Here is a 16,871-nt window from a genome sequence, read left to right as displayed (position 1 = left end):
ATGATGGCTGGTGGCTTTACTTATAACTCAGAAGCAACGAGAACATTGAGTGTAAGATTGCCTTCCTGATCTGTTTTGCTTCACTCCATAACATGTACAATTAGGAATACTCTGAGCCGGTTTTCAAGCCCATGTTCCCAAAACACTGACCTTCTCCACTCACCTTTGGGCTTTTTCAACCCCTCTGCAGTTCCCTGCCAGCTCTCCCTATGCAGTGTTTCTTCCTGCCATACCTTGGCATCAAACATCACTGAAGTCTGTGGGCATAGATGGGACTGACATGATTATAGATCCAGCGCTGACCATCAGCACAGGAAATAATTTCAATCCCTATGTCTGAGACTGGGAAAAGCCTCCCACGACCACACAAGCTGCTTATTATTATACAATGCTCTGGGCCACAAACCAGATTCATAAAGAGCCCAGCTCCACCCTGTCTGAGCTCACAAGGCTTTTTTGGCAGCATCTCTGTCATTTGAAGATGGGCTAGGGGCAGCCTGGAGAAGACTCCCAGCTCTCAAAGAAGCACCTCCAGTGGAAATCTCTTCCCGAGGAGTCAGTGGCTCTGCTCCACAGGTAGCTCTGCTCCCACTTTTTCTGCCACCTTTCTTCTTTTGTATCTGAAGGAAACAACAGACTCCATAAAATATCTGAGAGCCCTGGCTCCCTCCCTTGGAGTGGTAAGCTCAGGCAGATTTCCAGTGACCAGCATTTTCAAGCATACTCCAGTTTACCAGGCTTGAGGCTTGTCACCCAAACAAGACTGAGGCTCTCCTTCTGTAATATTAAAAAAGAAAAAAAAATCATAAATCCTCCTGGCACTGCTGGCTCACACCACTAAGCTATTCCATGCCAGTCCTATTGTTAAACAGTAAGCATAAGCTTCAATACTGTAATAAAATAGTGCATTTGAAATTTTACAGTTCCCCATTAACCTCCTTTCTCCCTCTCTCCCCCACCTATTACATCATCCCTCTCTCTTCCCCAGCCTGACATTGCTCTGACATAAAACTTGAATCTTCCCCACCTTTCACTTTTCCATTCTTTCCCTTTTTCAGAGCCTTTAGCTGTCACTTGTGCAATAGAACAGCTGAGCCAAAGCAATAAAGCGCTGCATACAGTCCCTGAACAGCCTGAGCGATTTTTTAAGACATCCATGCCAAATACCACTGCTCCCCTCACTTGCACACACATGTACCCCATCTCATCCCCAGCCTTGATTCTACCCAGTACATTTATGTGAAAACCAGATTTTTCTCTTTGTGCATGCACTGTCAGTGAGTCTGAAAACAGCCCTGCTTTCACAACTTTTCCTGCCAGGGGACTGTTTTGTTGTTCTTTCTATTTAGTTGTTCTTTCTGCATGAACTGACAGGCCTTTATTTAGGAATAGGCACCAGACTTCTTATTCCCAAGGACACCCTGTTTGAGGATGTCTTGTGGTCCCCCAGGACCTGGGCAAATGGCAGCTTTATCAAGTACCATCCAAGTCCATCATGTCGTGCACCAGTTCTCTCCATCCTGCAGTATTCTTCCTCAACACAAAGGTAACCTCTCTGAAACCAGTGAAGGCACCATAGCAGAGGACCTAGGTCAGTATCTGATGGCGGTGATCTCCATGAATTGTCTTGTTCTGCACATTCTCTCCTTTTCCCCACTCCTTTAGTTTGTCTAATATGACCTGATGTAAGGGTAGACAGGAGGCAGCACTGAAGCACCGAGCCAAGAGAAGATTTCTCCAGTCCCAGCATAACGATACAATTGGCCAAATTGAGTGGAAATGTTGCCATAGACTTCGCTGGTCTTTGTGTGATGAGAGTCTTCTTTGCAGGTTTGGCAACTGAGAAATCTGGGGGAAATAATAGAAATGGTCGATGAGGAGCAAAAGTGGTTTTGATTGAATGATGGCCAAGTGGTATTTTTATGTTCAAAGAACCCTGTGGATGTTTGCTGTTTGCACCTAACAGTATGGCAGGATAGCCCACCCGCGTGGGTCAGTCAGCTCCACCCTTTTCTTACAGACACAAGACCTGCGATGGTATGGGGAGCAGTTTGCCTTGGGTGCAGGGGTGTGTAATGTAATAAAGGGTGCCCTTGCTGAGTGTGCTGCTCCACCACGGGCTGCCGTCAGCCTCCTGCCCTCCTCAGTCAGCCTGGCTACTGCTTCCATGTTATAAAATAACCTCAAACCCTAAAACCAACCTTAGAGTATGTTCTGACACTAACAAAAATGATGAGCTCGTGAAAGTGCTGAAATGAGTCTTTTTCTATTTTGGGGGGGAGTTGGGGGTTTTGAAGTTTTGTTTTATTTTTAACTGTAATTCTGTTTGGGTGTCTTCCACTTTTTTTGTCAAATACAAAGAAATTTTTAAACGGTTGCTATTTGAGGGGGGGGTGGGGGTGGTGGTGTTGTCCTTCATAATGATGTGATTTTCTGATGTTTTTTTGCTTGGAGCTGGGAATATCGAAGACTGGCTGTATTGCGAGCTCTCCCCATTCCTGCTTTTCATACATACACACAGAATCTCACTGATCCGCCAGTGATCTCAAGCCTACCTAGACGGACCGCTCTCTCTAGGGATGTGTCTGCTGCATCCGCCTCAGGCTTTTCCTGAAGAGAGACAACTAATTGGGAAAAATTATGTTGCGTTACATGTGGTGGCTCTGTGATGTGGACTCTTGTCTGAGGCCTCCCAAACTCGCTGCAAGCTTACAACGCAGTAACACTGTGAGGGCTTGCAGAGCATGGACACTGGAGCTCATGTTTGGGCTTTCCATCCTGAGGTGGAGGATGTAAAGCTTTGGACTGATGGTTCCAATTCTGTTTCAATATTAATTAATGAATGAGCCCAGTATGTGGGCGAAACTGTTAACACTAGGTCTGACAAAGGACATCCAGGCTTTTCAAATTCTCTAGTTGATAGGTTTACTTTTAGAGGCTCAAGGGTCTTATTTACCTTTCAGAGTTTCAATCTAACACTGTTTTTATTTTGGGTGGAAAAAAACGCTTTGACATATAGGGTGAACTTAGCTACCTGCATGTTTGTGTTTAGCTTGCTTTCCTTCCAAAGCTCCCCAAGGGTGCAGAAAAGAGAGGGGAGGAAGATGGAGGCAGTGACTAACAGATTAATTACAGATGCTGGGTTAACTGCAAAAAATATCAGAGAAGGAGGAAGGTGGAGGAATAAAGTCTGACCTCATCCACTCTTTTCTCTAAAAGAAATTAGCAGGTAGACTGTCACAGAGAGTCTGTGAGCGAGACCCCAGCACCACTCTGCTGATTTCAGCGGAGGATGCCAGTTCACACGAGCTGAGATTTAACCCACCATGGTTTCATAGCCTGTAAATATAATTTAAGATGATGGGGGAAGAACCATATGTTTGGCATAGGGAGAGCTTCCCCCAAACAAACAAATCCTGTGACTAATCTAAAAATAGCAAAATGGATTATGTGTCTCCCCAGTTTCTCTGAATTATGTGCCAGGATGATATTTGTCCTCACGTGGAACTTGTCCCACGTCTCTGACCAGTTGTGGCTGAATGAGGGGACATTTCAGTATTTATTTTCTTTCTGTTGATTTCAACCAGATTGCCCATGCTCTGCTTAATGTAGTGCCTGCTGTAGAAGTGGGACGAATATTCAGTCACATTAAAAATAAATCCAGAAATAGCAGCTTATAAATTTGGATTTTTCTCCTATTATTATTTATGGGTGAATCCTGTCAGATGCATAAATGCAATATCTTTGTAGGCCGATGCTGGGATTTATATCAAAGGAGTTCTAACATATACTTCATGTACTCAGCTGCAACTATTATAAGCTATTTCATGTACATCTAGAGACAAATGATCTCTCCCATGTTTGTCTTAACTTAAAATGCCGTTGGGTTGCTTGAATTCACTTCCAAACCTCCTATATGGGGGAGGAGGCAGGAGATTTATGCCCCTTTAATATAATCAATTCTAAGCATATCTTTAGACAAATAATTTAGAAATCTATGCATCAAAAAACACCTCTATTAATTTCAGGATACACTGTTTTATGCATTTTTATATGCATTAAAAAAGGGACTAAATTTTTAAAAATAAAAGCCCTTACTATGTTAAGAAAGCAAATTCTAACAAGAACATTTTGAAATAAAATCCCAGAAGGCAACAATCCCTCCAACAATTAAACTGGGAGAAGGTCCCCTGAGGGCAGACCAACAAAATTTAGTAAAAATAATTGCTGTGCTGGGTCCTTGCTCTATTTTAGCTGAGTATAAGCAGACACACAAAAAATAACCTACTGAGAGCAAGAACATTCCTACATGAAACAGGCTAACAACAGAGCCATGTAACTACCTGGCCACACCACTCGGCTTTTGCTGGCACGCAGCACAGATTTTTATACTTCAGCCAATATAAAATAACAATCAGGCTATTTACAAGGCTCTGCCAAATATTAACCTTATATCCAATTCTCTTCAAACCTTTCAAAGTCTCTAATGTGAACCATGCAAGTTCCTCATTACTTGATAATATTCTGTAACTATGATGTTATGAGCTAGTTATATTTTTTAAAAGATGGTGTGTTTATGCAAAGATAATGATGCGGTGCATTTTATGCTGAAAAACTCAACAATTAATTAATTTATAATACCCCTTATTCTTCACCCCCCTCCTCAAAAAAGAATAAAATAAAAGATTAATTTGCTGAAGAAAACAGGTTCATGTTTGCCCTTAAGACAGAGGACAAAATTACTTTAGCATGTGTACCGTGGTTAAAACAAGTTAGATGCATGCACGTTCACAACCAGGTGAGAGCTATTGTAAAAGGGAGTTTAGAATGAAGAAAGCACAGAGCTAGCTCTTAAAAACGGAAGGTTACCTCCAAAAAGCAACATCGGGCATGCAAGGAGCTATCAGGGTTACTAACTGTGAGACAGAGGCTTTGTCTCTGGCTGTGGGTAGCACCACGTAGGAAAGGGAGAACCAGCAGAAGGGGAATGAGAGGAGGAGGAGGCATGGAGCAATCCTTTAGACCTCTCTTCTGTGTCAGACACATGTCCCTGGATTTTTTTTTTTTAACTCTTTAATCATTTAAGGTGAGTGTTTGCGGGTAGAGATAGGAGAGCAGGGCCACGGGACACGCTTGACCATGCACTGCAGGGCTGAGTGCTCAGAGGTGGTGGGGATGGTGCATGACCTCAGCTGGCCACACGCTGCCCCAGCAGCTGAAACGCCAGTGCTGGAGCCACGCAGGTGCTCATGAAGCCACCCTGGCCCACCGTGGCCACTCGTGGGCTGATGCTGTGCCCTACCTGAGCTGCCCGAAATGGGGACCCATCACCCTGCGGAGGAAATGCTCCTTCCCACAGCTCAGAGAGATCTTTCTAATTGGGCTCCTCTTTTCTCTCTAAACATCTGTGAATATCATTTTGGAAATAGGCTGTATTGAATATTAGGTTTCTTATTTTAAAGGGAGCCTTTAAGTCTATTTTTTTTAGACACGTTTTTACCAGCAGTGCTTTTAACAATAGGTTACCAGATCCATCACACAATCTGACTAAAAGCCCGTATTTATTTCCCTAATTTTATAAACATTTAATAGGTCCTTATTAAACACATCAGCCAGCATGATTTAATAACACAATCAGTCTAGAAGTTTAAGAAAATTGAAAACAGGATTTGAATGTAATACAGCCACAATTACCGGAGATTATAGGCAATCATTTCCATATGTCTGCAATGGGGAGCTGCTAATCTCTGTTTGCGTGGAGGTGATTTCCTCTGGAACACTTCCCAGCCTTCAACAGCGCTAGTGCTGAACAAATTAGATTTGAAAGTCCCCAATTTTATGACTAAGGTAATATACTCTGTGTATTTAGAGAAACACTGATTTCCTATTTTAACTGGCTTCCAAATGCTGGACAGAGACCTCAGCTTCATTTAGTTTGGCTCTGCTAGGTATATGGTAAAAGATTTTTTTTTAAAAGGTCAGCACATGTATTTTTGGGTGTCTCAGAGATACACCACAAATTCCCTCCATCCATAGGAGGGAAAGAGTTAGCATCATGATTCAGTGACATCATGGCTGAGGAATGCACAGCAATTAGCCCTGCAGTACTGCTGGCAGCCTATGGCCAGGGGACAAGCAGCTCCCTCCTGCTAAACTTTAGGAGCCCTAACACCTTATTCCCTGACCTACCGCTTATGAGATCCTGAATAGCGTCACTTGTGTTTTGTGGGAATTCATCTGGTAAACTAGGCTTTTTGTGCATGGCCTTGGCTCGGCTTTGGCAGTTACTGTTGAAAATAGGACTGCTGTTGGGAAAGATTTCCTGTGTGGAGCAGCCAGGAGCTGGGCTGGTTTCAACAGGAGCCAGTGACTAGTGGAGATGGGAGAGCTGCATGGATCTTCACAGCTGTGAACTCGCCAGCCCTTTCGGGCGACATCAGGGGGCTGTCTGGCCTGATGGCGTCCAAGGCATTTTTAGAATTTGTTTTGTCATATGATTCATGTTTATGAAATGTTTATGGCAGATTCATAGCAGAGAATCCAAATAAGAGAGTAAGGCAGAAAGGAGATCTGTGCTACCCAGTAACAAGGGAAGAGCAAAGGAACAGTGGATTCCCTGTGGGCATGCACGCATTTGCAAATGGCATCACTCCTTTCACCTTCCAGTTGCTGGACCAAGGCGTTGGTGAGCTCCTTAGAGCTTCAAAAGAGAGACAGAGACAGGCTGTGCCAGGGAGGGAAGGAAGGGTGCACAGGCAGATGAATACCTGGTGTTCTCACATTTTGAGTGTGTATGTTTGTGAAGCTCGTGGCATTCTTGTGCTATTACAAAGAGGCTTTCTGTGTGGGATCTGGCCCTGCAGACTGAGAATGTCCCTCCACTGTTTCACTAAATTAGAAAGCTGATATTTGTGCTCTGGACTAGGAAATGATAAAGCAGATGCCTCCTCTGGAAAGGCTCGCTTGTGGCTAGATGATCTCCTTTCTCAGCTGAAGGAGGGAAAAGTGGCCCTTAACAGCCCCAAGTCGGGACTTCAGCATATGCTTAACTCCATCATTGTTTAAGAAAGCACTTAAGCACATATCTGATTTAAACCACATGCTTAATTCACCTTGACTTCAATTCATTCAAGGTGCAGAACAACACATGATGTCTGGACACTGACTTTGCTAAAAATGACACATGGTCTTTCAGTTGCGCATGTGATTAAGGACTTTCCTGAATCAGAGCCCTAATTTGAAAGTTAGGATTTTATTTTACTGGTTTGGATCTTAGCAAAAGTTAGTGCACTTGGACTGAAAATCTGAAAAGTTAAAGAAAGAACGTATCTCTGATGCTATTCTTGCTAAAAAAACGCAAATCAAATGACCACTGGAAAAACCACCCAGAATAAAATAACTCATAGTATGGAAATGCGGTTTGATTAGGAGATGGCTTGTGGCAATTGTGAGCAAACTTTTAAGGTGGCCAGAGCTAGCACTTCTCAATTGCAGTGACACTAGGGAGGTAACCAAAGTGAATTTTGCTACCTGTTGTCCCAATATAACTGCAATGGAAGTTATGAACGCTGAGGTATCAGGATGACATACGGCAATAAAACCTGCCATAGACCGACCTTGGACATAACAGCTGACCCAGACTGAAATTCTATATAATTAATTAAACAAACAGTGACATGATTAAGTAGATAAAGATATTACGTGTGTTCTTTTCATTTCCAGATGGCACAGAACAAATGTGAACATAGACCATAATATTCATTTGAAAAGCTTGCTTCTATGATCTGTCTTCAGCTTGGTTAGACCAAAAGGAAAAGAACACATTGGTTCTTATAATAAAACAAATGTACAATCCCTGCACATTACTGCCTTTGTAGTTGCTTTTACCCTAAAAAAGCCCAGCTCTAGTGCACAGTATATTTTTCATCATAAACTTGCTCGTGTATGCATTCCAGATGGCGTGAAGAAGGGGTTCAGGAATTCTAGTGGCAACCGCTAGTATTACGAAAATAAAGGTAGGGCCCGGTTTTATGATGAACCTTGATCTTAAGGAGTTTATAACTAGACTGGCTCCAAGTTATACTTGGAATACATGGATACATTTATTACATCAGTGGATTCCTTCACCCACTTAAAAAAAATCTGCCTTGTTCTTTTTTGAGTGAAGAGGTTGCTTGAAGTTTTAAGATGTTTCGTGGCCTTCATTCCATGTAAAATAGGAGTTGATTAAAAGGAAGTTGGCAAGACAACAACCCCCAGTATATTGTAATCATTCTCCATTTGGAAACAAAACATTCTCCAACATTCCAGCTATCTAGGTTGATTAACTTTGCAAAGCATTATGGTGTACAACCATGCTAACTCATTTTGCTATGTATTTTTGATATGAAATATAACCTTTTTCTTGAAAAGGTCCATTAATAAGAATTTGCATCAATACTTAAAAATGTGGCAATTAAGGATGCTAGAGTGGTCTATTAAGTTTAACTTTTATGGGAAAGCTTTTTCCTTTTTTTTTGTTTTTAAGTTCTTGCCAACAAGAAATATGAGCTCAACTGAAATAGGTTTTAGGAAGAGGGAGGCAATAGGCCCCCATTCAGGAAAGGCTTTCAGCACATGCTTATGTTCCATTGCTTTCACTGGGATTTAAGCACATTCTTAATTTATTTGTGAACAGAGTTGAGTTTTTTATGAGGAAATCTTTACAGTGGACACTTTTTTATGATAACGTGTTTGAGGCTACAGCCTTGTAAACTGGAATAAGAGTGGCATGGTGTGAGGCAGGAACCAAACCTGGGAGAAAGAAACAGGGACATGAGGCTGGGCATGTCAGAAAACAACACGGGGATGGACTGTCCATCTGGAGTGAAATTGGGGATGTGGCTAGGAGCAAGCGCCACTGTGGGCGCAAGTCAGCTGTGTTACAGAGGCTCTGAAGGTAGAAGTAATTTCTTGTAGTTTTCACCAAAGTCAACTACAGTTGTCTAGACTATGTATAACCCAGAGGAAACTCACCCCACCTAAAGGTGATCATGTCACCTTTCTAAGATGCACTTCAGTTACAACAGGTTGTTTCAGGATATGCTGTTCTCTTTTTCATGATGAAGGGGGAGCCCAGGTGATGGCTCCAGCTGGATGAATCCCATCCCAGGTCTCTGACTTCATGGCTCATCTGTTTTCATGAAAAAAAGAATCCATAAAAACCCTTTATTTACTCCTCCAGCAGTAACTGGAACAGGGTAAGGAATGGCTTTATTTAGTAAATTATTTTTTGTTAAATAATTAAGCGCATTATCTTAAACCAACTCCTAACATACCCATGCTCCTGAGCACAAAGAAACTAGAAGCTGGCCTGTCTGTCTGCAAAGATTCCTTGATTTCTGATTTGTCTTCTGGGCTGTGGCTTAAAGACTCAAGCACATCTTGGAGTAAGACACAAGCGAGTGAGCTAAACATGAGGCAGAAGCTTTTTCAGTAAATATCCTGGCTTGTGTTATTTTTTTGCTCTTTGAACTCTAAAAGCAGTTATTTGTCATTTATTTGATAGCCCTTGACAATAAACATGATGTCTGTGAAGAACTAGTTACTGATAAGCTATCCAATAAGGTCAAAACATGCAAACAAATGACAGCAACAATAATATAGATGTTAACCACTGCATCCTCCTTTTTTTTTTTCATAACTTTTTAGATTGCATACTGCTGTATTTTTGTTGGAAGCATGTGGTACTATTGCTTCTGCAATAATTCAACTTCATGCACAGCAAACAGAAAGGATTTCAGGCATTTTATTTCCTATGTCATCTTCAATAAATGCAAAATGATTTACCTAAAAGAGCAAATCATGAGGTCCAAATTTTTAAAAGCTTTTGTTGTTGTCATTCAGAAAGCAAACTGTAACTTTATAAGCAGACAAACAAAAAAAGTTTTTTTCTGCATAACTTATAAGCTCATTTCCTTTGATTCCTGCAAGTGATGTCATGGAGCCCAGCTGTTGTGTTTCTGCAATGATTTCCCTTACTCATGTTTCACCTAGTCATTCCAGGCCCTAATGGAATCACTTTGAGTGAAACCTGGTTTTTTCATGGTTCACCTCCCACATCAGCTGATACTAGGAACTGTTCTCTGGGATGCATGGAGAGTAGGTACATGCAATTAAGTAGATTTTAAAAGAATGTTCTTCTGTTTTGTTTATAATCAAGCCCTCACCCCAATGCAGATCAGCACACTGTGGGTATGATGGACAATAATGGATGCAGACATAAAAATTTGATGCTGTCTGGTTTTTGTATGCTTGGTTTCTCAGTGGAGTCCAGCAGCCTGGACATGCATGTTGGCTCCCCAGCTGATGCTGGGGAGAGTTAGGTCCTTGCTGTTGATATTTGATGTGATGGAGGGAATTTTAATAACTAGTTTTGACCAGTTTTATTTGCTATTCTTTGCTAATGAAAAACACTATGCACAGGGCTGATTATTTATTCCTGCCACCCAGGCACCTCTTTGGACTTTGGGATAGCACTTCTCTCCTCACATAGAGACTTTTCAGCTGGCAGATGGTTTTGTTTGGTTGGGGTTTTTTTAAATGGACAATGTAGCTATTACCCTTCCATACCACCACCTAAAGGTGACAGCACTCCCTGGGTTAGGGGGATAACAGCTCAGTGCCCTTTTAGAGTAATTCAGATCCACATGTCTCCTCTCTCAGGAGACTGTCCAGTGCACTCAGATGCGGAGTTGTCTGATCCAGATAGGTAGCAAATAACAGGATTATCTGCCAGGTAGCAGATAACAGGATTAGGGACCTGCAGAGCTGTTGTAGACATAGTGTTTTTGGAGCTTGAGACTTCATTCATGGAAAAATTGGGCTTCTCTGAAATATGTAAGCTACGTGTCCTTTTTCATGGACCAATTGCCTGAGCAATATCTAGATTAAATTATTGTGTCCTTTATGTCTCCCATGTCTATCTTTGGCTGATCTGGAGTATGGGCTGTGTGGACATCTAAGAGCTTAAATTTGTAACATCTATAGTGTCTTCATGGAGCCATTTTAGACAGAATATTCAATTTTCTATGAGGACATGTGTCTGTATAAATATATATGGGAAAGTACCTTATTTTCTTTGCAGTTAGGTTTTTTAAGGCTTTTTACTATTGCTGTTATTCTTTATCTGCTGCCAAGATGCTTTTATTTTGTCATTATTTGTATTCCCATATTGATTGGAGTTGTCAGTGAGGACTGACCTAACACGCCAAAGCAAAGAGACAAAGAACAGGAAGGGCACCACTGGCATGGGGAGATGCAGTGGTAAGCCAGCAAGTACAGAAAACCACTTGTGCTTTACCTGTGGTGCCTGTATTAAGGGCACAGTCATGTTGTGGTTCCTGCAAAGTCAGGAGAGAGACTGGCAGCTCCAGAGTGACTTAGCCCCATCAAAGACCTGAGCTGGAGATGCTTCTCTTTCACACCATTAGCAGCTATAGCGATTGAGTCTGACCTATGGAGCTCAACCTGCTCCAACATGCTCTTCCATCAACCATTATTCAGTGTGGACCCTTTCAGCCTGCCTTCCTCCCCATTTACTGTGGGGCCTCTGCCCTCCTGCCCTGTTTTGCAAAAAAAAAAAAAAAAAAAAAAAATTACTATTAGAAAAAGATGGAGCATGAAGAATTCCACCCTGAGAGGGGAATGTAAGTGAATTAATCTCTCCTGGTGAGGAGGAAATTATTTTTGTTACTAGTAAAGGTTGTTTTTTCATTGGAATTTTTCTCCCAAAGCTTTCAGGCATCCATCAAAAACCCAACAGCTTAATTTCTGTAGATACAATGTTTCACTTTTTAGTTGCCAAATAACCTCATATATTTAATTTTCCAGATTTTTTAGATGCTTTCAGGAAGTTGTCACAAGAGACCCTCTCTGGACAAATTTCCTCTTCCAAGAAAGCCACTTAAAAAAAAAAAAAAAATCAGAACAAAGATATTTCAAACAGTTTTGTGCTATGCAGAAACAATGCTGCAGCTAAGCTTTGACCGCCTTTTATTAAACTCAGTCAGAATCTTTCTGGCCCTTTTCCTGTGCCGAGGGTTGGGGCCATTGATCTGCTCTGCTTCAGCTACAGCCTGGCCTGGCCCAAGCAGGGACCCAAACTCACCGCTTTTTCAGCTGTGCCTGTCCTCTTCTCCCCTTTTCTTTTTTGTTAAATGAAAGTTGACGTAAGAGAAGAGAGGAGCCTGCCAGGAGGGTGTCAGAGTCAGCAATAATCACAATCAGACATTGCAATCAGATTGCTCTACCAACTCCTAGGAAGAAATAACCATCTGTTTCAATGGTTACGGAGGAGGGGGGGAAAGAAAAGGAAAAAAAAAAAAAGACAGAGCCACATCCAGGATTTTGCATTGCAAACAGTGCCTCCCTGCCTGTCAGGCGGTGTTGAAATAGGATTTGATAGCAGTGCAAGTTCAGGACCTTTTGCACCAGAGGCAAACATCCAGCACTCAGCTAATGTGCAGTAAAATCGGATATGGTGCATATGACAGTTTAAGTGTTTCCATTTTCCTTCTGGGACTCGAGTTGGACAGTAGCCTGGGACATCTATGGAGTGGCCTTAGCCAGTCTGGCCAATGGATTTCCACCCCTTTTTTGTTCCAAAATACACTGAGAGAAGTCTGTTGCCATAATTGGGACTGGCGTGGTCTGCTGGGGTAAGTGGGGGTCTGCAGTGCACCCCTCACCTGTACCCCATCCTGCACAGGTGGTTGCCTGGCCATGGCCACACATTGGCCTCACTGTATGATGTCCTCCAAGCCCAGTAAATATTCCAGGCCACAGAGTGCTACCGTGCATGCAACAAAAGCAAAATTCATTTATTCACTCAAGCAGGTGATGGATAGTCTGTCAATGTTTATACAGTAGACACAAGCCTAATTTTCAGGTATTAGTTGATTAACACTTGAGTCATAGTGTGTGTCCTGTGTCCAGTTATGTGGAACATCAAATGTGTGAAAAAGATTAATAGTGTGCACAGATGTTACTCAGAGGATCAATTTGTCTGGGGTTTGAAGAGGTGGTACCCTGCAGATCAATAGGAAAGGAGAAAATTAGAGTAATATGTTGAAAGAAATCACAGCCGAGCCTATGCATGGCTGGGTTATCTGCTCCAAATACTCAGCTTCTCGTAAAGACTTTCAAAGACTGCAACAAAATGTTAAGCACATTCTCCTGTAAATTTTTTTTTTTTGTTTCTTGCAGACCTACAGCTTCCCCAAATGGCAAGCCCTTAGCCAGGGACACAAAGCAGCCCTTGTGCGATGGGCTGAGCAGCCCAGGAAAACTTTTCACTGGCATTTTTTATGAAAAACGCTTCCCTATATTATAAATAGCATCAGGCAGGAGGGCAATAGAAATAAATGTTGCTCTGTAAATAAGGGAACCGAAGTTGGACAGCAGAAGGGCTCTTTCTGGACAAGCTCAACTTTTCCTAAGTTTTAATGGAGAAATGTTATGGTACCTCTTTTCCCTGCGGTCTCCAAGTGCTGCCCAACAGGAGCTGCATTGCAGCAGAGTATCAGAAGGGCTGGAGCAGGTTCAGGCACTCACACCCCCTGGGCTTCTCACCCCCTGACCTGCCTGCGCAGAGAGGCTGTAAGCATCAAACGTGCTCAGACCAACTATAGAGAACAGTGTCTCTTGAATTTAATATTAATTTTCCATAGCAAAGTGCTCTCACCCCTTCACTCCATGCAGCAGAGGGTTACACAGTGTCCCGTGTGCCACAGCCCCATTTCCCATCACTATGTTACCCAGCCTCTTGGACAAGAGCGCTTTGAGGTCTAGGAGTCTGTGGGAAGTTCCCCAACAGGAGAGGGACAGATCCCTGTAGTCTTAAATATCTAAACCATGGCTGGGCAAAGCTCTGGAGAGGACACTCCACCAAACAGCCCCACATCTGCAGGCAGGACACAGTGGCCCCCTTTGTTCTCTCCTCTGTCTTCATCACTGCAGTTGCAAGTGATGTGAAGCTGTACAGGTCTGAAAGGAGGGAGAAACTGTTTGGGGTTGGTTATCCTGCAGGCAGTGCCAGCCCCATCCCCTGCCCAGCTCGTGCAAGGTGCAGAGGCTGCATCTCCCTTCCATGGCGTGACGGGACAGCTGCCCAGCAAAGAGCCGCCTGCCTACGGCTGACTCGCATGTGCTACTAAATAATAGTGCAGAGGTCCTACATATCTGTTTATCTCTGTTATTCAGAAGTGGTTCCTTGCCACTGAGATAGAAAGCAGCTTTGGACAGAAATTCCAGCATATGATGGGAATGTCAGCAGTGTTATGCTCTTTCATATTTTTTTTAAAGCCTGGCTTTCTGCAAAGTGACATATTTACATGCTTGCTTTATAACATTGCCATGGGATTTATGAAATCTCCTTAAAATTAATGTCTATTTCTAACAAATTTAAATTAAAAATGACCATGCCCACATGAGGAATAGGATAGGAAATTTAATTTAGGGGAAAGCTGGGAATGTGTATATTTCTGTTGCATATATTTCAGACTATTTCTGTTGCAACCTAATAGCATCTGTGAATGAGTGCCCGATCCTTCAAACATAACCTATGGAGGACTGTACTTACACCAAAAGTTGCTTTGTGAAATTAGCAAGAAAGCTCAGAAAGTAAGAATTACATATAATAGCAGATTTTTGCAGGAATCCAAATTCATTTGCCTGGGGACCCGCTCACCCAAAACAGGGTGAAGAGAGGGACTGAGGGAGGAGGCGAGTGCTGGGCTGCAGACACCAGGAAGAAAGGCAGGGTTAACAACAGGCTGGACAGAAATGCTTTTTTCCTTCCCTGCACCAAGTCCAGGCCAGCCACTTCATGTAATTAGGAGCCCTTCATATATACCCCTGCTTCAAGGAACAACCATAGATTCCTTGCTGAGGATCGGCGTTGAACTGTTCTGAACCATCATAAAATAGTATATTCTCATTTTCTCAGCACAGGCAGTAGCAGCTGAGCCTACATGCCCCAGACCAAAGTCCAGAAGCCAGGCTTGGCGATATGTTTCCTGCACAATATATTTATATAGACAGCTAACCCGTCGCTAGTCTGCTGGCAGTTTTGCATTTTCCTTGTAAACTGTTCTTATGTGCTACAACACATCTGGGCATTCTTAATTCTGCCTCTCACTTCATTACCTTTCATAGGAGACTCTGGGTTTACAGCGAAAGAATCAATAGTTTGAAAGTTTTAAAAAGTGCAATATTAAAAATTTAAAAGAAACCAGGAAATCATAGTCTCCATTCAGAGCTGAAAAAAAAAAAAACCAACACCCCAACACAAAAACTTTTTCTTTGAGTAAGGATCAGGGCTCACAATTAATTATCTTTATACCTAGCAGTTTGGGATTTCTTCAGATATTTTACGAAATCTACGTGTGAGCATGCTTGTCTTCTGGAATCCACATTAAGTATACTAAAAGAGTTTAGACACGGCATGGGTTGTTGGCACCATTCATGCGAAGTGGTCTCCAGCAAACAATCTGTTGCTGTTCACAAGACTGAAAAGAAGGGGTTTGGAGTGGGGGGATGCAGGGGGTCTGCGGGGCACGTCCTGCTGCCCAGCTCTGCCTCTGCAGGCAGGAGCCCCAGCCCAGTGAGGCTGACTTCAGCGGAGGATCAATTCCCTGCTGCAGTATTTCTTTCCCTTGAGCAGATCTAATTGAAATCAGATCTTTGTGCTGCGTTAGGATTCCTCTGGCAGAGCTGGTCTTGGCATTGTTTTCTTTACCATTTTTCCTATTACTGTTAGTACCAATCACCAGAACAAGGCAGCAAGGAACAGAAGAGAAAAGCAACATGCTGTGAAATTGTTGAAATAATTCAAAGGTTTCCACAGGAAACATCATCTCCAAATGCTTGAACACAGCCTCCCAGATATAAATATAGTGCAGGGAAAGAGAGGGAGGGGGTGAAAAAGGAAGAGAGAAAGAGTTTTAGTGATATTAAGAGGCTAAAGCAATCAGAGCAATTTGTAAATTATACAGGCTGTCGTGTTCCCCGTGTAATGCGCTTCGTGTAGTGTCGGAGAAAGAAGCAGATGTCTCGACAGTGCTGAACAGCCTGTTTTAACCTGGGTCTGTGGTCTGCAGCACCCTCCTTGCTTTGTTTTAAGGGGTATCATTAGGCTCTTTCTGTTTTTTTTCTTGCAAAGATGAAAGTTTGAAAAATAAAAGTTGATTACTGAATAAAAACATGTTCACTTCAAAGAGGATCCTTCAGCACGTGCTGAGAACAGCATCAATAATATCCATGTATTTATTGATCGATATCTTTCAATCATTCAAGGAAACATTTTGGTTTTAGCAGATGGCATTCTTTCGCTATAATCCATTCAAGCTGATAGTAGCTGTATCACTTTACTATTTATAACACTAAAATATGCTATGTTTTAATATTTTAAAATGAAAAGTCAATTCAATTATTTTAAGAAATGAAATCATCTTATTTTCTAAGTCTGAATAGGTATGTTAGATTTCCAAATTAATATTTTGGTTCCTAGATGTAATATGTTTTATTTGTAGAAGTGTATGTTTCAAGAATGGTTAAATAATTCTACATTAAAACTTATTTAATGGAAAACAACTATTCAGTTAATCAGAATTTCCTAGAATCAGGGATTATGTTTTTTGGAGAAAATTATGTTTTGTTGGAAGAAATGGAACAGCTTTCTGGTTTTGAAACAATCATTTTGGAGTTTTTGTAGTTTGGTTGAACAAGAAAGATAAATTCTACACAGGAACGTTTTCATGAAAATACTTTTTATTTCATTTTGGCTTCAGTTTTATAATGAGAGGGAGGGGACCTTTCTGCAGCTTAGTGCT

The sequence above is a fragment of the Athene noctua genome, chromosome 12 (assembly GCF_965140245.1).
Source record: "Athene noctua chromosome 12, bAthNoc1.hap1.1, whole genome shotgun sequence".
Classification (NCBI taxonomy): domain Eukaryota; kingdom Metazoa; phylum Chordata; class Aves; order Strigiformes; family Strigidae; genus Athene; species Athene noctua.
Note: the sequence above shows the minus strand (reverse complement) of the source record.